The 22995-nt window shown below is 39.8% G+C and overlaps 1 long non-coding RNA gene across 1 annotated transcript in view; it reads left to right on the plus strand.

Annotated features, from left to right (window-relative positions):
- Nucleotides 1–22647, plus strand: part of LOC117079469 — a 69332-nt gene extending 46685 nt beyond the window's left edge. The window contains exons 2-3 of the long non-coding RNA XR_004435458.1: nucleotides 18801–18889; nucleotides 19571–22647. This is a non-coding gene — a long non-coding RNA (uncharacterized LOC117079469). The remainder of the gene's footprint in view (nucleotides 1–18800; nucleotides 18890–19570) is intronic.
- The last annotated feature ends 348 nt before the right edge of the window (nucleotides 22648–22995 follow it).

The raw sequence follows: 22995 nt of genomic DNA on the forward strand, positions 1-22995 counted from the left end.
CATTCCACTGGCAGAGAAATGACTTTCTTCCCCTGCTAAATTCCTAAGAGGACTTTTACTCAGACAGAAATGCAACTTGTTTGAGATTCCTAGAATTGCTTAGAAACATGAAGCAAAGGCTACTGCCATCTTTTCCCAAACGGCTTTCTCTTTAATCAAAGAAGAGAACATGCTTGATTTGTGTGTGCATATTTTCAATTACAAAAATAGTGCACACGTGTTTTAAAATGTATTAATCTCCTTTAAAATGGAAGTTTTCTCCTCTTTGCTAGAGGAGAAGCTATTAATCGCAAGAATTTAATGTCTATACTTCTAGACATTTTTCTAAGGAGATACAAATACTTACTTCTGATACTCAGCCTCATCCCACATGCACACATAGTGCTTGTTTTGTTTTTACCATGATAATATCACTTTTACATACTACTCTATAACTTGATTTTTAACACAGCAATATATCATGAACATGTTACCATTTTGTTTATTAATCTATCTACTTAATTAGTGTGCTGTACAATAGCCATAGAATAAACAAATCATAGTTTGTGTTTTAATCATTCTTCTACTGATGGAACTTTAGATTGTTTCCAGTGTATTGCTATTATAGACAATTATTTCGTAAATACCCTGTACATATATTTTCACACTTGTGTGAGCTTGTCTTTAGGATGGATTCCTACGAGCTGACAAGTGGAAGTGCTGCATCAAAGGAGTTGGGCATTTTAAACTCAGATAGTGTGAAACTGCCTTCAAGAAAGGCAATATTAGCACAATATGAGAATGCCCATTTTTTCCCTCTCTCTCTAATACTGAGTATTATTATCATTCTTAATATTTGCCAAACTGAAAGGCAAAAAATGAGATTTCATTTTATTTTTTAGAGATGGGGGTCTCACTCTGTCACCTAGGCTGGAGTGCAGTGGTATGATCACAGCTGACTTCAGCCTGGAACTCCTTCCACCTCAAGGGATCCTCCCACCTCAGCCTCCTGAGTAGCTAGAACTATAGGTGTATGCCACCAAGCCCAGCCATTTTTTTTTCTTTTTTTGTAGAGATGGGGTCTCACTATGTTGTGCAGGCTGATTTTTAACTGCTGGCCCCAAGGGATCCTCTGATTTCAGCCTCCCAAAGTACTGGGATTGTAGGTGTGAGCCGCCATTCCCAGTCTGGGATTTTATTTTAGTTTGTAGACTTCTAGTGTCCATTCTGACATATGTTAAACAAAAATTATAGAGGCCATTGTTTTGGACCGAGATCCCACGTTAGGCTCCAACAAACCAGACCAAATCAAAATGGAGTCACTCATGCTAAATGCCACATAAACAAAGTGAAATTTTACAACAGCAGACATATCCCAAAACAGACCAGTTTTTCATGAAAACGGGAGACACCAGTCTACCTGAGTCAGTTAAGGAAGTCTCGTCTGCTTTAATTCTTACATAGAATGTAACCTGATATTAACCAATCAGTTTTTAATATTTTTATTTTTATAGACAGAGTCTGGATGTGTTACCTAGGTTGGAGTGTAGTGGCATGACCATAACTGATTACAGCCTCGAATTCCTGTGCTCAAGTCATCCTCCCACCTCAGCCTCCTGAGTAGCTAGGACCACAGGTATATGCCACTGTGCCTGACTCATTTATTTTTATTTTTGTAGAGATGAGGTCTTACTATGTTTCCCAGGCTGGTCTTGAACTCCTGACCTCAAGTGATCCTCCTACCTTGACCTCCCAAGTGCTGGGATTACAGGTATGGGCTCAGTCAGCTTTTTTATGTTCTGTTGTTCTGTTTCCTTGTCCTCACTTTACAAAACCCACTGTTCTATCATTGCCAGGGTGAGCTGTTGTTCTATTTTTGTAGAATTGGAGGATGCCCAAATTCATGAGTTGAAAATAAGAGTCAATTCGATCTATAACTAAATTTGTGGTAATTTTGTTTTTGATGTGTGTAAAAAGCTTGGAAGTCACCATTCCCATCCCCACGAGAAAAAGCTGGACAAACTAAAAATCAATGATTTTTTGAATCTATGAGAGAACTAAACTTTCAGAGTAAACCACACCCTGAGATCTGGAGACAGGTGCATCCAGAGAGATACAGCAGAAGCCGCTGGAGGAATAAGAGTAGCAACACTTACTTCACTGGTAAATGTGAAGAATTACTAGAAGTCGAGTGTGGACTAATGACAGTGAGAACACAGGATCCCCAATCACGGGGGTATTAAATACTTCTTCCCACAATTTTGAGGTGTTTCTCCCTTGGAATCCCACCAGGTTCTCAGGGTGAGGAGCTAAGAAAACCCTCCTTGTGGCCCTGGAAGGGAGATGGAAAGAGTAGTAATAGTGTAACCCTCCCAGATTCTTCTCTATAGCAAAAGCTTACTCTCCAAGAGGAAAGTCTTTACTGCAATAGTCTCCCCCACCCCTTATCCATAGTTTTTCTTTTCATGCTTTGTTACCTATAGTAGAGTAGAGTAGAGTAGAGTAGAGTAGAGTAGAATAGAGTATAAAGATATTTTCAGACAGAAATCACATTCACATAACTGTTATTACAGTATGTTGTTATAATTTTTCTATTTTATTATTAGGTATTGTTAGTCTCTTACTGTGTCTAATGCAGAAATTAAACTTTACCACAGGTGCACAGGAAAAAAACATAGCATATGTAGAGTTCAGTACCATCTGAGGTTTCAGGCATCCACTGGGGGGTCTTGGAACGTATTGGCCACAAATAAGTGGAAACTACTGTATAGGGCAATACTGAAGCCTTATTCCACCTGGTGGGGTGGATTTTCACCCCACTCCACTTCCTAGCCTTCCTGTCTAACCTAAAAGAAACAAAAGGAAAACCAAAACAAACATAGTAAGGCACTAGGAATCGAGTATGGTAGGAGAAGGAGGGGTTGGGTGATGGAGGATCCTATATCAGGGAAGAGGGAAAGAAACACTTGTGAAGGCCACACTCCTGAGACATAGGCCCACTGAAAGACAAGACTTAATTAGAAGATTATAGAACACCTCCCCTCCTCCATACTTTACCACCATACCAATATACTTTCAGTGGATTACAGTTGAAAGAACTGCATGATCCAGACTCTTTCTGAGTGACAATACAAAGGAAGCCACAAAGGCAAGAGAGAGGACAAAAACAAGGACACTAAAGGAATTTGAAGCATCTGGAAATTACAGCTACAACAATCATTAAACACAGCCCAACTCCAGGCCAGATTAACATAAATTCTCACACCAAAGGCCTGTTTATTTCTGTACCTATTAGAAATACATAATATTGACTGGGTGCAATGACTCATGCCTGTAATCCCAGCACTTTGGGAGGCCGAGGTGGGAGGATCATGAGGTCAGGAGTTCGAGACCAGCCTGACCAACATGGTGAAACCCCGACTCTACTAAAAATACAAAAATTAGTTGGGCATGGTGGCATGTGCCTGTAATTCCAGCTACTCAGGAAGCTGAGGCAGGAGAATCGCTTGAACCCAGGAGGTGGAGGTTGCAGTGAGCCGAGATTGTACCACTGCACTCCAGCCTGGGCAACATAGTGAGACTCCATCTCAAAAAAACAAAAATAAAAAGAAATACATAATATCTGGCTCTCAACAAAAAATCACAAGGTGTACTAAAAGATAAGAAAGGGACAGTCAGAAGAAGAGACAGAGAGATCATCAGAACTAGAATCAGATATGACCCAGATTTTGGAATTGTCACATGAGGAATTTAAAATTACTGATTTATATGTTATGGGCTCAAATGGAAAAATAAACAGCATGTAACACCAAATCGATAATATCAGCAGAGAGATAGAAACTACTGATATAAGAAACAAAAGGAAATACTAGAAATGGAAAACTGTAACAAAAATGAAAAACATCTTCAACAGGTTTACCTACTGGACATAGCTGAAGAAAAAAAAGAATCAGTGCATTTGAACATAGTTTAAATAGAAACTTCCCAAGTTGAAGCACAAAGAGGAAAAGAATCTCAAAAACCCAGAACACTGAAGAACTGTGGACAATATCAAAAGGGGTAACATATGCATAATTAAAATACTGGAAGGATAAGAGAATAAAAAATTATGATCAATTATTTGAAATAAATATTTCTTGGTAAATTAGATTATCAGACAAATAAACTGCCTATTTAGGATAAAGCCAAAAAGGAGGTTGGTTAGTCCACTTTTAAATTTTATGTATTCTCATCACATGTGTTTGAATATCTGATCATTAAGTCTCATTACCTTGGTAGGAACAGATTAGAGGATTTTCTGCAGTGAAAGAGTTACTGGATTTTTTTTCAACTCAAAGATGAGTTATCTTTTCAGGGAATAAGGTGTTGCGAGTGAGGGATATAAAAAACAGCAATAATATAAGAGTACAGCCAGGCATGTGGCTCACGCCTATAATCCTAACAGTTTGGGAGGCTGAGGCGGGCCTATCACTTGAGCCCAGGAATTGAGACCAGCCTGGGCAACATGGTGAAACACCCCTCTACATAAAATACAAAAAATTAGCCAGGCATTGTGGTGTGTGCCTGTAGTCCCAGCTAATCTAGAGGCTGAGGTGGGAGGATTGCTTGAGCCCATGAGGCAGAAGTTGCAGTGAGCCAAGATAGCACCACTGCATTCCAGCATGAGTGACAGAGAAACACCCTGTCTCAAAAGGAAATTAAAAAAAAAAAAAAAGGAAAAAATAATATAAAAAAAGAATATTACTTTTTTATAAGATTTGTTTTATGCTGCAAATTCCTACATGAACTCATTAAATGGATATATATTTATCACAGGGGAAACAATATGATTATTAATAGAAGAATGACAGCCTAGTCTTGAGTGGTATGAGTCACGAAAAGAATGAGTTAAGAAAACATTTAAAAGAGTCTCATTCACCAAGAACTGAACCTTTCACAAGGTTTAGCTTTCAAGACTTGAGGCATTTGTATAATTGTTATGATTGCCATGAGGTCTCCATGCAAACCTTCTGATTTTCCTAGATGAGAATTTCCAGCAGTTTCTTGTCAGCCATGCGCTATTACATGAATTCCTTCCCCTGAGTTACAACAATCTAGCCAGCACTGTACTCAAAAGGGACCCTGAGCCCTTTAGCATCTTTTACCAGGTCCAGAGAGTTTCAAGAATCTTTGAAGTTGGCTGGACGCAGTGGCTCACGCCTGTAATCCCAGCACTTTGGTAGGCCTAGATGGGCGGATCATGAGGTCAGGAGTTTGAGACTAGCCTGGCCAACATAGTGAAACCTCATCTCTACTAAAAATACAAAAATTAGCCAGGTATGGTGGCATGTGCCTGTAGTCCCAGCTACTCAGGAATAGCTGAGGCATGAGAATCACTTGAACCTGGGAGGTGGAGGTTGTAGTGAGCCAAGACCACACCATTGCACTCCGACCTGGGTGACAGAGTAGAATCATTGAAGTTGATGGTGCAATGGAGCATAACTTTGTGTTCAAAGAGCAATATCTTCCAAATCAAACTGAGTAAGCCTCATTTCAAGCACACTTTCCCCTTGCTGCTAAATTGATACCCATTTCTTCTCCCCACCAAATTTGGGAGGAGCCACTTAGTGGATCTTCCCCAAAATACCAAGTAGAGTTACATCTCCTATGGCAGTTTAATGACTGAGCATGAAGAGCCAGAGTCTAAACTGAGTCCAGGATCTCACAAAATCTGCTCTAGTGCCTGCCTAGAGAACACAGCAGGGGATTTTCTGTCTTAAGTAGCTAGGCACACCATGCATCTGAAATGAGAAGCATGCCCTAAAATGTTCACAGCATGTTGCAGCTGAATGTTTTCTATCTTCTTCAGAAGATAAGCTGGAATAGTTTTGTTTTGTTTTCTCTGATTAAAAAAAAAAAAGTACAACAAAACATGATGGAGAGGGAAGACAAGTCAAACAAACAATTCCACGTTTCTTGTGCATGAGCCACTTTCAGACAGGGCAATGTGTATTCCACATGTTTCTTGTGCATGAGCCACTTTCAGACAGGGCAATGTGTGTGCAAGGCTTTACTCTGCCATCTCACAATGCAAGAAGATGACTCTGTAAAAGTCCCCGGAGTGAGGTGATAAGGACGAGGCAAAGAGGGAGAAAAAAAACCTGAAACAAAGTCTTAACTTGGGGCCAGAAAGTGTGCCCACACCTGTCCAGAAAAGCAGAGAATTCTTGCCCTCTTTTTTTATCCCCAAAGTTCTATTTCTTTATGAAGTCATGAAGAACCCCAACCTAACCAAAATGAATCACAGAAAATCCAGTCTCACCATTTATTTTTAAATAACACATCTAGTCACATTATGGAGAGTCATAAATAGCATATATAATTAAAAATTCAGGCATTTAAAAACATGTGTGTAGCCTTCTAAAATCCAAGGAAACATTGAGAGCTATTTATTTTTGAATATGAGCATTGTTTGGGTGGCAATCTTTGAAGGTTTTCTTTTACTAGTAAAAGACAATGATATATCTTGCCCCAGTGAAGGCAAACCCAAGGAAGCCTTGTAAGGTAGAGTCAGGGGAACTCATTAGCCAAGACTTTTCTTTTTCAGAAGCCAATTCATTTTGTTGAATGATTTTTATCAAATGTCTTCTGAAGAAACTGCAACGTCCATCCTGAAATTTTCCTTTGCAGGCACCTATTGCAAAGAGTGCATCTGATTCTAGATAATAGTTTCTGATTTGTGTGAGGGCTACTGTCCTTTTGCATTTGCTTTTCTATTGATTTCCACAGCTATGTTTGTCCTTCTGTGAGTATGAGAGCCATAGCTCTGATGTGACCCCTGGTAGTGAGTGTACATCTACATATAAGTGGTATAGAGCTTCCTGGCTCTGAAACATGTGTGAGCACACAGAGTTTTCTTTACTTTTTAATCTCAGGATCAGTGGATTTATTGGGATGGTGCTGACATAAAAGATGAAATGAAACATCTGTGTCTAACAGCTGCACAAAATTTGGATTCATGCGGACTGCTCTGACATCACACATTCTGCATGTGAGTTCCATGAGCAGTCTCCGTATGGTGCTAATACAATAACATGCCTACAAAGTCCCTGTGGTTTATGGTGTGATGAACTCCAGAGCTGAGGAAACAAAGCCAGGAAGCCTACACCATTTGCTGAATGGAGCTGACTTTGGGTAATACCTTGTTCTCACTGAACTACTCAGTTTCACTAGGGATAAGAAGCCAGACTGGGCATGGTACCAACAACAAGCTTTATGTTGGGATGTTGGTCACCACTCCTCTAATGTGGTAGGAGAGAAGTCTCACAATTATTTTTGCCTTACTCCATAGAAAACTAGATGTGGGAGTCCAAATGGGTGATGGATGGGTAAGCAAAGCAAGTTTACCCCTTCTAGGCAGTCAGGAAAAGACAGGTAAAAAGAGAGAAAGAAAACATACGTAATGTCTCAATGCAAATCCTGGAAAGATGCAGCAATCCTTTGCTGGGAGGCTGGAGTCATGCCCAGGGTACATGGTAGCATTGATCAGATCAGTGACACACCACACTGACCTACAGCTATAAACAAAAGCCACACATGTTCTCTTTCTTCTGCTAAAGACAGGGGCTACAGGAATTTGGCAAATAGTTGTGTTGTTCTGACAGACTACACATGTAGCCTAGAAAAAAAAATCTGTTCTTATTTAACTTTTTTTAAAAAGACTCAAAGCCACTTGGTTATCTATTGGCCAATTAACCACACAGAGAAAGACTTTTGAAAAACATCTAGCAGCAACTCAGCTTTCCCTATTTGCTCAGCATAGCTGGATTGTTTCCCTCACATCAGTTGCTAGGATCAGAAAGTATATACTGCAAGTGTAGCATTATAAACAAATTCATCTGATAGATTTTTCAGGTCCAGCGAACTTATAAAATGCAATAGTCATTTGCACGAGAGAATTACTAAGTGGAAACATCAAGTCGTGGCCCCTTCTATTTTAAAGTGGCCATCTATTGGCTGTATGTAATGGTTCATCCTAGCTCTGTTGGGCAGTATAAATACACAAGCAGAAAGAGATCTATCAGAGCTGAATTTCAAGAGCTGTGAATGTGGAGACAGAGAATCTTGGGCACAGGTGTGATTTCCATGGTCTGAGGAAGAGCAATATGAAAGGAGGGGAGAAAAAAGAAGGTAAGCAAGCCTAGGAGAGAAATCAGAAAAGTGATATAATTCTCAAAGGCCTATCAAACATTTTTATATACAAAACATCCAATATTACCTATAATTTTTTTTCTCCAATGAAAAAGCTTTAATTTTCTTAAAAGAAATTATTAGAAAGATAAAACTACATTAATAGAAAAATTACTTCATAAACAATTTTACTAAAATTTATTCACTCTATAAAAATGAGAAACTGCTGTGATTTTAATGGACACTTAAGCAAAATATAAGTTAAGAGATAAGCTAAATAATGGAATCACCATAGAGTGCATTGTAAAGCCAGTTTAAAAATTCTCCTTTATTATGACCATCATGCTGTTCCTCTCCTCTGTCATGATGGCCAGTGCAGAGACGATTGTCAAAGAAAAGCAAATGGGTTTGTGAGGAATTCTAATCTTCTAATCTCCTGGGGCCCACTGTGGTGGCTTAGATCTACCCCACTGCTGCTGAAATCAGAGTCTATTTTGGAGCTCTAGGCAGGTTCTAGAGCCTTCTCTAATTACCCCAACTGGAATTAAACAAACTATACAGCGTTAATGAACTGTGTGGCCACATCTGCCTCTGCCAGACACGTTACAGCCCTGCTGCATGCTGTTAGGTTACCTCACACTAATTATCCTTTGAGTTTTCTGCACATTCTTTTCCAAACAAGGCAGCCCTGCCAACTTGTCAACAGGGCGTTTACTCTAAAAATGAAGTTACTTTATTTTTTGCCTGAGAATGCCCACTGTCACTTTCTCACAGACAAGAATGGAAGCAGGATTGTATCTTTTTTTTTTTTTTTTTCCCTGCCTCTTTAAATTAAGGGAGGGGGGAAAAAAAATCTCTGTAAGCTAATATATACCTTCTTTAGTGGTTACTGTAGTGCTGCAAGTTTTTCTGATTTAGACCAGAGAAGAAGAAATGTCACCATTCTCAGCTGGTAGGAAAAAAAAAAAAAAAAAAAACAACCCTGTAGGTGGATGGTGTGAAATTTAAGCAGACTTGGGAAAGAACTAATCCACATGTGGAGTTCTCCACTGGAGATGTGTTTTGACAGCTCTCTGGTAATATCCTGTTTTGGTTTGCCCACTTCATGTTAATGCAAGAGGCAGCATGTTATAGCTGAAACAGCAAGGGTTTTGAGGTCAAGTGTCCCAGCCCTGACACTTTTAGTTAGGCCAGTCACTTACTTCTCTGAGCTTCAGTTTCTTCATCTGACAATTGGAGATCAAGATACCTAACTCAATGAGTTGCTGTGAGAAGTTAAATAACAATAAATATAGAAGTGCTTTATATCACTGCTTGCCACTTGCTATAGCTGTGTGACCTTGTGCAAATTACTTAATCTCTGTGCCCTGGTTTCTTCATCTGTAAAATGAGGGTAATAGTAGTATCCTTGCCCCTCTGAGTTGTGCTAATGATTTAATAAATTAAGATATGTAAAGTGCTTAGGATAATGTTTAGCACTAAATGTTTTCTGTGATTTCCATTTATTAGATGCCATACATGTTATTTTTCCAGATGTTCTTAACTTTATACTAACTTAAATAGAGCAAAACCTATATTTATAACTCAACTATTACTATTTTGTCCAAAGCACTAAGATAGGTTCTGTATACAAATATAAATTAGGTGGATGATGATCTATTTTGCAAAAGGAAATAGTAAGGCACTGCTTCAATTCAACAGTTCGCTTTGACAGCACCCACTATTGTTTTCAAAACAATGCAGAATATGAAGCATGAAACATATCCTCCAGGAATGTTTTAAATGTATTTTTATTCTAATATGAATGCATGGTCATGATAGAAAATTTTAGAAAATATTGATAAGCAATAATAATAATGATGATGCTATAAAACTGAAATCACTACTATTGCACTCTATGCCACCACCAAGAGATACCAATGGTATAAGCTATTTTAAATCAAAATTTAATTTTTTAATTGGTTGTTTGTTTGTATGTGTATAAGTGTTTAGGTGCATAAAATTGGAATCAAATGGCTTTTTAAAATGTAATAGATCATAAACATTTTTCCACATCACTAAGTATTCTCTCCCTTATTATTATATTTTACTTTTTATTTAGAAAAAGTTTTGAAGTTGAAGAAGAGTCATACAAAGTCTTACAGACATACTTGGAGACTATGCAAAATTCTGTTTCTACTTGAACATTCACCCATTCTTTTTAGAATCCTTGGAGGATTTAACCTGCAGCAATGGTTACTATGGGGTTTAATGGTACTTTTGTATTTCCCCCAGGCCTTCTATATTTATAATAACTGAGATTCTTTTCTAAAAAAGAGCTTTCCCTTTCTCCCACCTATGTATTTATTTAATCATTTATTCATTTATTTGTGGAATCATGGATATTTATTCTTTTAGTTATAAACTAACATTGTACTCTTATTATTTATTTTGTTGCTCAAATTGTTTCATGGTAGCTTTTTCAGATTGGTTCCTGCACATTTTTTATGTTATTTATTTATTTATTTATTTTTTAATTTCCTTACATTGAAACACCACAAGATATCCAGACTCATATTTATTTCCATTGCCCCGGCCCTAGAATCAGACAGTTCTCCAATGATTCCTGGTTCCTATTATTGGAGGACAGTATTTAGAAACCGATGTCATCAGGAGTTAGGTGCTCTCCTTTTAACCGAGACATCATTGTTTCTAACCCCTTTCAGAGGATACAGCTTGGAGATATATGTGCAGATATATATCTGTGTGTGTTTTACATATATATATACACACACACACGTGCACTAACTCATACACATAGATATATCTATATATCTATTTCTGTAAGTTTTCTGTAAATATTTATATGTATATGTATGTTTTAATTTTTAAAATTAAAATTTAATATATATGATGGATAATACACCATGGCCAAGAGGCAATGAACTAAGGAATGTAAGACTGGTTCAACTTTTAAAAAATCAATCATTGTAAGCTATTAACAGATTACAGAAGAAAATAGATGCAGAAAATGCATCTGACAAAATTCTATTTGTATTCATTTATTTTATTTCTACAGCAAAGTAGAAATAAAAGAAAACTTGTGGCTGAGTGTGGTGGCTTATGCCTGTAATCCTAGCACTTTGGGAGGCTGAGGCAGGTGGATCACCTAAGGTCAGGAGTTCAAGACCAGCCTGGCCAACATGGTGAAACCCCATCTCTACTAAAAATAGAAAAAAAATTAGCTGAGTGTGGTGGCACACACCTGTAATGCCAGCTAAGTAGGAGAATTGCTTGAACTTGGGAGGTGGAGGTTGCAGTGAGCCAAGATCGTGCCATTGCACTCCAGCCTGGGCAGCAAGAGCAAAACTCCATCTAAAAACAGAAAGAAGAAAGAAAGAAAGAAAGAAAGAAAGAAAGAAAGAAAGAAAGAAGAAAGAAGAAAGAAAGAAGAAAAGAAAAGAAAAGAAAAGAAAAGAAAAGAAAAGAAAAGAAAAGAAGGAAGGTTGCTTAAATTAATAAAAAATATCTACAAAAAATCTACATCTAACATCACAACATCACACTTAATGGTAAAAGATTGAAGACCTTTTCTCAGAGATGGAGAACAAAGCAAAGGTACCTTCTTTCACAATGTGCATTTAATATCACCCAGGGAATACTAGCCATTATAATAAGACAATACATAGAAATAAAGGGAATGTCAGCACTATTCACAGATAACGTAACTATGTAGATTTCCTACATAGATATTTCTAAACAGCTTACACACAACTTCCTAGAACTAACTAATGAATTTAATAAAGTCTCAGGATATGAAGTCAATGCATACAAATCAATCGTATTTCTATATAATAGCAGGAAAACTGGAATTCAAAATTAAAATAACAATACCATTTACAATAGCACCAAAAATCATGTAAGTATAAAACTGAAACAAATTATGTGGGATCTGTATGCTGAAAAGTAAAAAACACTGAAGAAAAACCTGAGAAGATCCAAATAAGTGGAGAAATATACCATGTTCATAGATGAGAAGATTCAGTATGTTAAGATAGATGTTAATTCTGCCCAATTTGTTAGATTGATTCAGTGAAACTTCAATCAAAATTCCAGCAGCGTTTTATGTAGATGTTGACTGCTGGTTTCAAAATTTATACAGAAAGGCAAAGGAACTAGACTTGCCAAAAATTTTAGAAAACAAATAATATTGGGGGACCCCCTAATTTAAAGTGTTATTGTAATGCTACAGTAATGAAGACCGTGGTAATGTAGAAACAACAGACACATATATCAGTGGAACAGAGAAGTAAAACCAGAAATAAACCCACATAAATACAGTCAACTGATTTTTGACAATGATACAAATGCAAGTCAATAGAGAGAAGAAAGTCTCTTCAAATAAGTGGCCTGGGAACAACTGAATGTCTACATTTTAGTCTATCTCAGCTACCATAACAAAATATCACAGACTGGGTGGCTCATAAACAATAGAAATTTATTGTTCACAGTTCTGGAAGCTGGAAATTCCAAGATCAAGATGTGGGAAAATTTACTGTCTAGGGAATGCCGGCTTTCTAGTCCATAGACAACCATTATTTTGCTGTGTCTTCACATGGCAGAAAGGCCAATGAACTCTCTGGGTTCCCTTTTATAAGGACCCTCATTAACTAACCACCTCTCATAGCCTTACCTCCTAATACCATCACCTTGAGGGTTAGGATTTCAACTTGTAAATTTTGGGAGAAACACAAACATTTAGACCATAGCTGTCCATATACTAAAATGACAAAAGAGAACCCCAGCCTGTATCTCACGTCTCATATAAAATTAACTCAAAATTGATCATAGACCTAAACATAAAGCATAAAACCATAAAACTTTTTTGAGGAAAAAAAAAAAAACAAAAAAACAGGAGAAAGTCAGGCCGGGCACGGTGGCTCACACCTGTAATCCTAGCACTTTGGGAGGCCAAGGAGGGCGGATCACGAGGTTGGGAGTTCAAGACCAGCCTGGCCAATGTGTATATGACCTTGGGTTAGGCCACTGAACAAAGGTCAGCTTTGTAGTTCAGGAGACATTTGACAATGTCTGCAACATTTTTTATTGTTATACTTGGGGCCTGTGTGTGTGTGTGTGTGTTTGCACATGCATGCACACATGCACACTACAGGCACTGATGTGTAGAGACCAGGCCAGGAATACTACTAAACATCCTACAAGGCACAGGATAGGTCCCCACTACAAATAATTATCTGGTCTAAAATGTCAATTGTGCATCTGTTGAGAAATTCTGAGTTAGGAAAACAGGTTTTAGATATGACCTCAAAAGCATGATTTATGAAAGAAAAAATTGATAAATTGTATTAAATTTTTTAAAAACTTATGCAAAAACTTTGGTTCTTTGATTAAGAGAATAAAAAAAAGACAAGCCACAAACTAAGAGAAAATATTTTAAAATCACATCTGTCAAAGGACTTATATTTGAAGTATATAAAGAACTCATATACTCAACAACCAGAAAACAAAAAACCCAATTTTTCAAAACAAAAAATTGAATCAGAGTTTTTACTAAGGAACACATTTAGGCCAGGCGTGGTGGCTCACGCCTGTAATGCCAGCACTTTGGGAGGCTGAGGTGGGCAGATCACGAGGTCAGAAGATTGAGACCACCCTGGCTAACACGATGAAACCCCATCTCTGCTAAAAATATGAAAAATTAGCCAGGCGTGGTGGCACGCACCTGTAGTCCCAGCTACTTGGGAGGCTGAGGCAAGAGAATCGCTTGAACCTGGGAGGCGGAGGTTGCAGTGAGCTAAGATCACGTCACTGCACTCCAGCCTGGGTAACAGAGCAAGACTCCATCCTCCCTCCCCCACAAAAAGAACATATTTAGATGTAAAATAAGCATAATAAAAAATGTTCTTTAGTAATCATTAGGGAAATACAAATTAAAACCACACTAAAACACCCACAACGTGCCTATTTGAATAGCTATAATTTTAAAGCCTGGCAATCTGAAGTGCTGGTGAGAATTCTGAGCAATTGGAATTCATATACATTGCTGGTAGGAATGCCAAATGGTACAGCCACTTTGGGAAACAGTTTGGCAGTTTCTTATAAAGTTAAACATATACCTACCATATGACCCAGCAATCTCATGCCTAGCTATATATCCAAAACAAAAGAAAAGATGTTCAAACTATAGGAGAGGATTCTCTCTACCCTTCAGATTCTTAGTTAGAACAAACTCCTATAACAAAAAGTAGATTAACAAGAGGAAAGCAAACAAATTTAACAACATGTATACATTATTATACATGGGAGATACCCAGAGAAATAAGTAAATCCCAAAAGTGTGGCTTTGATTTCAGGCTTAAATACAATTGTCTACTGAAATAAAGAGGGAAGGATGTGAGGAAGGACAGACATAAGGAGATGCCCAGGAAAGCAGGATAACAAGAGTAAGATTTCTTACACAGATATAAGTCTGGTGCCTTGTCCTTTGATAAGAGTCTCTAGTGACGTAATGTTGTCCTTCTCTTCATAGTACATAGGGAGACACCCTTACAAATGGAGATTTTCTTTATCGACATAAATGTCCTTTATAAAAGGGCAACTTCTACTCTGTTTTCAGATCTTCTTCTGTGTCTGTAGTTTCTCAAAATGATGAGCACAAAACAATTCATATGCTAAAGAAGCATATTTTGGGGTGGCATATTCTGGTCTCCTACAATACAAAAACCTATAGGTAAATATTTGTAGCTGATTTAAAAATTGGAAACAACCTAGATGTACCACAAACTGTGGTACCTACATGTAATGGAATGCCACCAGCAGTAAAGCTGAATTCACAAAACAACACAGATAAATCTTACCTGCATTTTGAGAGGCTGGACCCAGAATTGTTTGATTTTATTCATATGGCACTCTGGGAAAAGCCAAACTATAGGGAGGAAAACAGATGAGTAGGTAGCGGATCAGGGGTTGGGGGTTGGGTTGTCTATGAAGGAGTAGCACAAGGAAACTTTGGGGTCATGGAATTATTATGTATAGAATTATAGTGGTCCATAGTACAATTCCGTGCATTTGCCAACACTGATAGAACTATACCACAAGAGGTGAATTTTATTGCATGTAAATTTTTTTTTAAACTCAACCAAGATAAAGAAAACGTGGAATATATACAACATGCAATACTATGCAGCCATAAAAAAGAATGAGATCATGTCCTTTGCAGGGACATGGATGAAGCTGGAAGACATCATTCTCAGCAAACTAACACAGGAACAGGAAACCAAACCCTGCATGTTCTTACTTATAAGTGGAAGTTGAACACTGAGAACACATGGACACAGGGAGGGGAACATCACACACTGGGGCCTGTTGGGGGTCTGTCTCCCTCCCTTGTTGGGCAGGGGGAGGGAGGGCTTAAAACCTAGACGATGGGTTGCAGCAAACCACCATGGTACATGTATACCTATGTAAGAAACCTGCACTTTCTGCATATGTATCCCAGAACTTAAAGTAAAATTAAAACAACAACAACAAAACCTCAACCAGGATATGAGAGAAAAGATGGAATGCAGATTGTGATAAATGCATTTTACTATGTTACAAATTAATTATATAACTTCCCTGAAAGGGATGGGGAAGAAATAAGCTGACCTGAGTAAGGGTCAACTAAGTAAGGGTTTCCAGAAAACCCTTCAGCTCCCCTAAGTAACTTTGGAAAACAGCACCGGACCTGCCCCAGTGAAACCTGGTGCCATGCAAGCCCCCATGTCCCAGTCTCCAGGCTGGCAACTGTGGACAAAACTTTTAAGATGCTCCAACACCAGGTCTATTCTGTGTCCTCAGGCATCAGGCTGACCCCAGTGCCTTCAGATTTTGAGACTGTTGTTTGTTCTGACACTTTAGCTCTCTAATAAGTTCAAAAAAAGTTCTGAATTTGAAGTTAACTCAGTTACCTTCATTGTAAGTGTAAGAATGATGTCTCTTCTATCTCTCTACAGAGTGGAAGTCCTTTCTTTCCATTTTTAATGGCTGAACTGTATTTCATTAAATGAATGTGTAATTTATTTTATTTAACCAATCCCAATCACTTACTATTGTGCCTTTGGGCAATTTTCCACTCTTTCCTATTATAAACAAAGTTAATTGACCCTTGTAAGCATCTTTGAGTTGCTATAAAGGAATATGTGAGGTTAGGTAATTTATAAAGAAAAAAGGTTTATTTGGCTCATGGTTCTGCTGGCTGTACAAGAATCATGGTGCCAGCATCTGATTATGTTGAGGACTTCAGGTTGCTTCTACTCACAGTGGAACGCAAAGGGGAACTGCTGTGTGCAGAGATCACATGGCAAGAGAGCCAGCAAGAGACACAGGAGGAAGGGGCAAGGCTCTTCTGAACAACCAGCTCTTGTGAGAACTAATAGAGTGAGAATTCACTCATTACCATGAGGATGGCACCAAGCCATTCATGAGGGACCTGCCTCCTTGACCCAAACACCTCCCAGCAGGTCTCACCTCCAACACTGGGGCTCAAATTTCAACATGAGCTTTGGAGGGGTCAAATATCCAAACCACAGCAATGGGAGAAGACATTTCCTTATGAAGAAGCAATATACATTGAAATACAACCTATAGAATTGATATAGACATTATTGAATCTGCAGAAGCACATGCTGGGACTGAAAAAGGATCACACTAGTGAATTCTGTCATAGATGTGTCTCTTGTTCTCATTTTAGAATAAATGATATCCATATCAGATTATCTGGGTGATTAGCACAATGGCTTTGATTTAAAAATATTAAGCCTACATATTGGCTGTTCCCTCATGCTGACTGCTATAGCCTATGTGCTCTACCCAAACCAGAAAGGGAATCTCTCCTTCACCCAAACAGGCAGCTGTATCAGTGTTTGGGTGAAAAGGAAGATGGATTTCAGCTGTCCTAAAAAACAAAGAAAAGTTGAAGATGGCTTCTTCCCCTTCTCCCCCTCCTCCTTCTCCTCCTCCTCCTCCTCCTCCTCCTCCTCCTCCTTCTTTCTCTTCTTCTTCCTCTACCTCCTCCTCCTCCTCTCCCCACCTCTGCTCCGCTCCTCCACCCCCACCTCCTCCTCTTCCTCCTCCTTCTGTGAAATAAGCCTCACTTACTGGTAGGAGAGTCTGTCTTGAATCAAAAATGGGTTGACCGGGCACGGTGGTTCACGCCTGTAATCCCAGCACTTCGGGAGGCTGAGGTGGGTGGATCACTTGAGGTCAGGAATTTGAGACCAGCCTGGCCAACACGGTGAAACCCTGTCTCTACTAAAAATACAAAAATTAGCCGGGCGTGGTGGCAGGCACCTGTAATCCCAAATACTCTGGAGGCTGAGGTGGGAGAATGTCTTGAACCCGGGAGGTGGAGGTTGCAGTGAGCCAAGATCACACCACCACACTCCAGCGTGGGCGACAGAGCAAGACTCTGTCAAAAAAAAAATAAAAATGGTTAACTGAATTACAACAGGAAACATCTCCAGTGACAGCCCAGCTTGCTCCAGGTCCCAATGGGCGAAGAGAGCATCTCATCCCTACTTCCTTCAACTCTGGACTTAACAGGTAGCTACCCTAAGGTGCCCTGGCACAGTGATCTGGACCTTGGGATTTCTGCTTTCAGGACTGCCTAAAGAAGAATGAATAGTTGCCAAAGGAAGAAGCAGTAATCAGGAACCCTGTCTGTAAATGTAGCTAATTTCTATTTAATTGGTGAGTAACTACATTTAAAATAAACACTAGTTGGTAATCAAAAACAGGAGGTTAAAGGATAGGCAATTGTAGAAGCCAGAGAGAATTACACTAGGCCAAAACAAAGCTGGGGGAGAGTGGAGAGACTTGCTGCTTCAGAGAAAACATGGTCAGGAGAAGAGGAATTGTCGCTGCTGTGGGCCTCACAGGTCTCATAAAGATTTATATCTGGTTTTATTTGTGTTTGTTAGTCATCAACGAAACTGATTTTAATCACCAACTGGTCTTTAATTATAAAGCATTCATTCCTTTATTACATAAAAATTAAAAACACATGTAAGCGGCAATTTTAAAACTATCAAACGGGATAAGTTTGGCACATCCTTGTGCAACCCCAGAGACAGGCAGAGATTGGACAGGTTTCCAGAAAACCCTTCAGCTCCCCAGGCATTTGCTGAACCCCTGGCTGCTGGCAGTGTGGGATTTCAGGCAACCGCGGAGACTGCCCCCCTCCAGGGGAAGAATGTGGAATCCGCAGAGCTGGGTTAAGGCACATCCGCTGCCAAACTGTCTCCAGCATGTGTAATCCCTGCTTTTCGGCACCACCCAAGATGTACTAATGCGCCTTGTAAAGACTCACTCCCGTGGCCTGTGGGGTTCGGCATTGAAAGAGGGGGTGGGAGAGGAAAGGAAAGAGAAGGGGAAAGGGTAAGAATGGCTGAGTGAGATCCCTAGGCTGTGAGCAAGTTCTTCAAATTGAGCTTTCCTTTGAGGCAGACATTTTCCAGTTAAACTTTAAACTCAAACGCTTGTCCTATTTATCTCCAAAATGCAGGCTATGTCTCTCCCTCCTAATTAGCATGAAATTATTTCTTCTTTTTCCTTCATTAGAAATTAGGATTGATTTTTTAAAGATAAAATTTGTATTCCTACTTAATTTTTAGACTCATTTGGAAGCAGTGCATTTTTATCAGAGGGACTGAAAAGCCTTTCGAGAATCAGTCAAGAAAAAGGAATGTGCATGAGAGTCACGGTGAGTAGCACTTCTCATCAAACTAGCTGCCCAGGGGTGTTAAAGTGCTTTCTAAAAAGGGAACTAACAGGGCTGCTCACCATTTACTGTTTTCTAAGAGCCTTAGCTAAATTAATCATAGCACACACTAGCCCTGTAAGGTAAAATGATTCCTGGTGTTTTGAAAGCAATCAGCGATCCACAAAAAGGGAGGTGATGTCCCCCAGAACCAAGATTAAAACTCCGACGTTGAGGGAATCTCCACTCCCTTCCTGTCATCAAAGGCTAGCTTGTTTGTATCCAAGCAGGGGCCTGGGTGAGCCAAGCTCTGTTAAAGTGGCCACAGGAATGAGAGGCCACCACACAAGTGAGGATGCTGGAGACAGTCCATCTTCTGGGGCTGTGTGAATGCAAGTTTAGTGGTGGGGGCTGTCACATTATAAGTGGACAGGTGTGAGTCCCAGGCCTCCTGCTTGGAGACTCAAACCCAGCTGAGGCTTGTCCAGGAGGGGCTGGCTTCATCCTGGGCCACCCACACACTGGCAGGCCTGTGCACATGGAGGCCAGTTCCCTTCCTGCATTAGCAATGGCATGGATTCCTAGTCACATCTGTACAGCCAGAGCAAAAGCCTGTAATTTCCATAGAATCCAGTTCTTTGAGTCAGAACTCCAGATAAGTGTTTGTTTTATTTTTCTTTACAGGTCACATCATGTGATTGTGGGGAAAGCCTGGGCTATCACGGAGGGAAGAGATTGGGTAAATTATTTGAAAAGTAAGCCTGTGAATTGCTGTGGAGGAACAACAGCCTGCCTCTTATCTGGAGCCTTTCCAAGGAAAAGCAAAGGGGACCCCAGAAGGCTTCCTGGGAGACAGTTTAATTCTGAAAACAAAGCAGTACTTCACCTCTTGTGTGTTGGGTAGAGCTGTAAAACAGAACACAGTCAAAATAGTCATTAGGGCCACATCAATGTCTGCCCAAAGTCAGGCGGGCATTCCCAGGAAGCTGGGGGGCTGTGGCAGTTGCACACGTCACCCTCCTTTCTCCATTGTCACACAGCAGAAGAGCATGTTCCATTCCACTGAAGATGGGGTGGGAGGGTTGAATAATTTATTGACTGAAAACTGGGGGCCTGAGTTAGATGGTAAACAAGTTTAGAGTGCTGCTTTTTGTTTCTTTTTAAAGTTATGTTTGTTTTATATATTGACGTGCTTAAAATATATTTTAAAAATTCAAAACACCCCAGAAATTCAGCAACTTGAGGAGACAACAGTGACGAGCATTTTATGGCAACATTTGGACACTTGAAAGATTATTTCAGGAACCTTAATGCTGATAAATGAGAGAAGGGACAACTTCTCCTAACTATAACATGTCGGCACCTGAGTACAGAGATCAAAACAAGAGCGAGCATTTCAAATTCATATTGTGAAGCACCTACAAAAAGATTATTCTGTCAGCCTTCACAATGTGGACAGTTCATCTTTTCATCTTATCAAATAAAATTATACCTGAATTCTTGAACAGACATTCAGTTAGGAAAAGAGGGTGGGGTGATGAAATGTATTCTCATTCAGCAAACACTTTGCAGGTATTTCTAGTCAAAGATCCCTGTGGTCCAGGCTAGTGAGAGAAAAACGTGCCCTCTGCCCAGTGACAGCGGCTTCACGGGGATCCGCTTTCACCAATGCAGGCAGGGGAACAAAGGGCAGGCTTCATCTGCCTGCATCCCACAGGCCCTTGTGCAGAGGAGTTCCATTTCAGTGCCCATCACATGACCTCTCGGGCCAAAACCCTTTTTAATAATTCTGATTTTGAATATCAAATGGAAATGAAAAGTACATTTAGGAAGGAAGGGCTCTAGCCTTATTGAAGAACATGCTCTATGCAAACACGTTGCTCAGGCACTAGCTCTTGTAGAGCTGTGGTTCTCAGCTTTCGCAACACGCTGGATCACCTCCTCTAAAAGCTACTGATGCCTGCTTTCCTCCCTCCTCTGCCCCTAAAGAAAGTAGAATTTAATTGCTCTAGGGTGTGGTCTGGGCATCAGGATTTTTTTTTTTAAGACAGTCTCACTGTGTCGCCTAGGCTAGAGTGCAGTGTGCAATCTTGGCTCACTGCAGGCTTGATTTCCCAGGTTCAAGAGATCCTTCTGCCTCAGCCCCCGTAAGTAGTTAGGATTACAGGCACACACCACCACACCAGGCTAATTTTTGTATTTTTTTGTAGAGATGGGGTTTCACCATGTTGCCCAGGCTGGTCTTGAACTCCTGAGCTCAAGCAATCCACCTGCCACAGCCTCCCAAAGTGCTGGGATTACAGGCATAAGCCACAGCCCCTGGCCGGCATCAGGATTTTTAAAAGCTCCCCAAGTGTAGTCAAGGTTGAGAACAGCTGCTATAGAGTGATTTAATACAGCATTGAAGGCCTCTCATAATCTAGCCTCAGGCTAATTTTTGCTTCCCCCACCCCATCTCAGCCTGTACATAAGCCACAGAGACATTCTCACTGGTCTCTGAATGTACTTGGCTCATTCATATTTCCAGGCTGTCTTGCACATACATTGTGTGACTCTGGGCACCTAAGGAAAGCTCAGCTCCAATGTCCTCTCCTCTTCTGTGAAACCTTTCCCGTCAAGCCCACCTTCACTACGAAGTCACTCCTTGCTCCTTGATCAGATGGAAGAACGCTTTGTGCATGTCTCTGCTGGAGCCCTTCTCACTTTACATTAAAGATATCTGTATCCAGGTCAGCCCACTCCTCTTCCCCAATAGCATATGGATGCTTTGTAGTTTCAGCAATAAGCACAGGGCTTGGTTTCTATGAATACTTAATGAATGAATGAATGAATGAATGAATGAATGCCAATCTTGTACATTGTTGATGTTCACCACATTGAACCCAGTTCTCAAACCAGGATCACTTGGGAGATTCTGAGTCAGTAATTTGAAGGTCTGTATCATTCTTACTCAAAGTGTAGTCCATAAGCCAGCAGTTGTTATATTATCTGGAAGCTTGTTGCAAATGCAGAATATGTATTTCAACAAGATCCTCAGGCAATTCATATGCACGTTACACTTTCAGCTATATTTTTAACAAGCTCCCAGGTGATTCCTTTGTAGCCTGGCTGCCGACTCACATTTGGTAACCACTGTTCTAGACCTTCGTTTACTGAATGGAGTGGTCCCTGTGTGATTGCCTGCAGGTTTCTTCTAGTCTCCCATTTTTCTTCCTAGTTAACAAAGCCCAAATTTTGTTTTGAAGGGTGATCAGCCCTTCACCCACCAGGCCTTTGCCTCAGGGAAGCTTTATCCCACCTTTAGACCCCATATTGGGACTGAGTAGTCCAAAGGCATGTCCCATTCCCCTGGCCAGGGATTAATTTAGGGATAGACATGTGACCAAATTCAGGTCAATAAAATGTGAGTCTGCAGGGGCAATCTAGAAAAAGTGTCCTCTTCCTTAAGAGAAAGCCACAGAAGGGGAAAAAAATGTCTCAGGACATTGTCCTGCCTAAACATGATGCCTTGGACATTCTGCTTCTGTCTTGCTACCTGCAACACAAGGAAAGCCAACACTGAGAGGTCAGAGCAGAGGGACGGAAAGCACCTGGATCTTATGACATTGTTGAGCTCTTTTGTCTCTTGACTTCTAGTTATGAGATGTAACTGTTTTACTGTTAAAGTCATTTCTGTTCCTTGCAACCAAAAGCATTCATTGTTATACTGAATATAGTACAATATTTATTCAATCAATAAATGCCTGGCAAATACCCAAGTATGAGTAATTGTAGTTTGTCTCCCAGCTATTCTTTCAAGTAAAAGTGATGTTCCATGACAAAACTGGCTAGTTTAGCTTGTAACACAAACAACTGCACAAGTGCTTTTTCCTTGAGACAAATATTGTACTTTCATATGCAACAGATGTATGTGCTTTATGCGCGTTCCCATTTCATAACACAGAGTATTAGAAACATGTATGCTTCAGGGTTGAGATCTCATAAAATGAGTAGTTTTCACAGCTTCATTGAGGACACTCTTAAATGAAACTGGCAGTGATTTTTTCTTGAGTACTATGAAATGGGTGGCAGTAAAGAATACAATAGCTATTTGATGCTACTGCCTTGAA

Source organism: Trachypithecus francoisi, unplaced genomic scaffold, assembly GCF_009764315.1.
Source record: "Trachypithecus francoisi isolate TF-2019V2 unplaced genomic scaffold, Tfra_2.0 Lachesis_group0, whole genome shotgun sequence".
NCBI classification, from domain to species: domain Eukaryota; kingdom Metazoa; phylum Chordata; class Mammalia; order Primates; family Cercopithecidae; genus Trachypithecus; species Trachypithecus francoisi.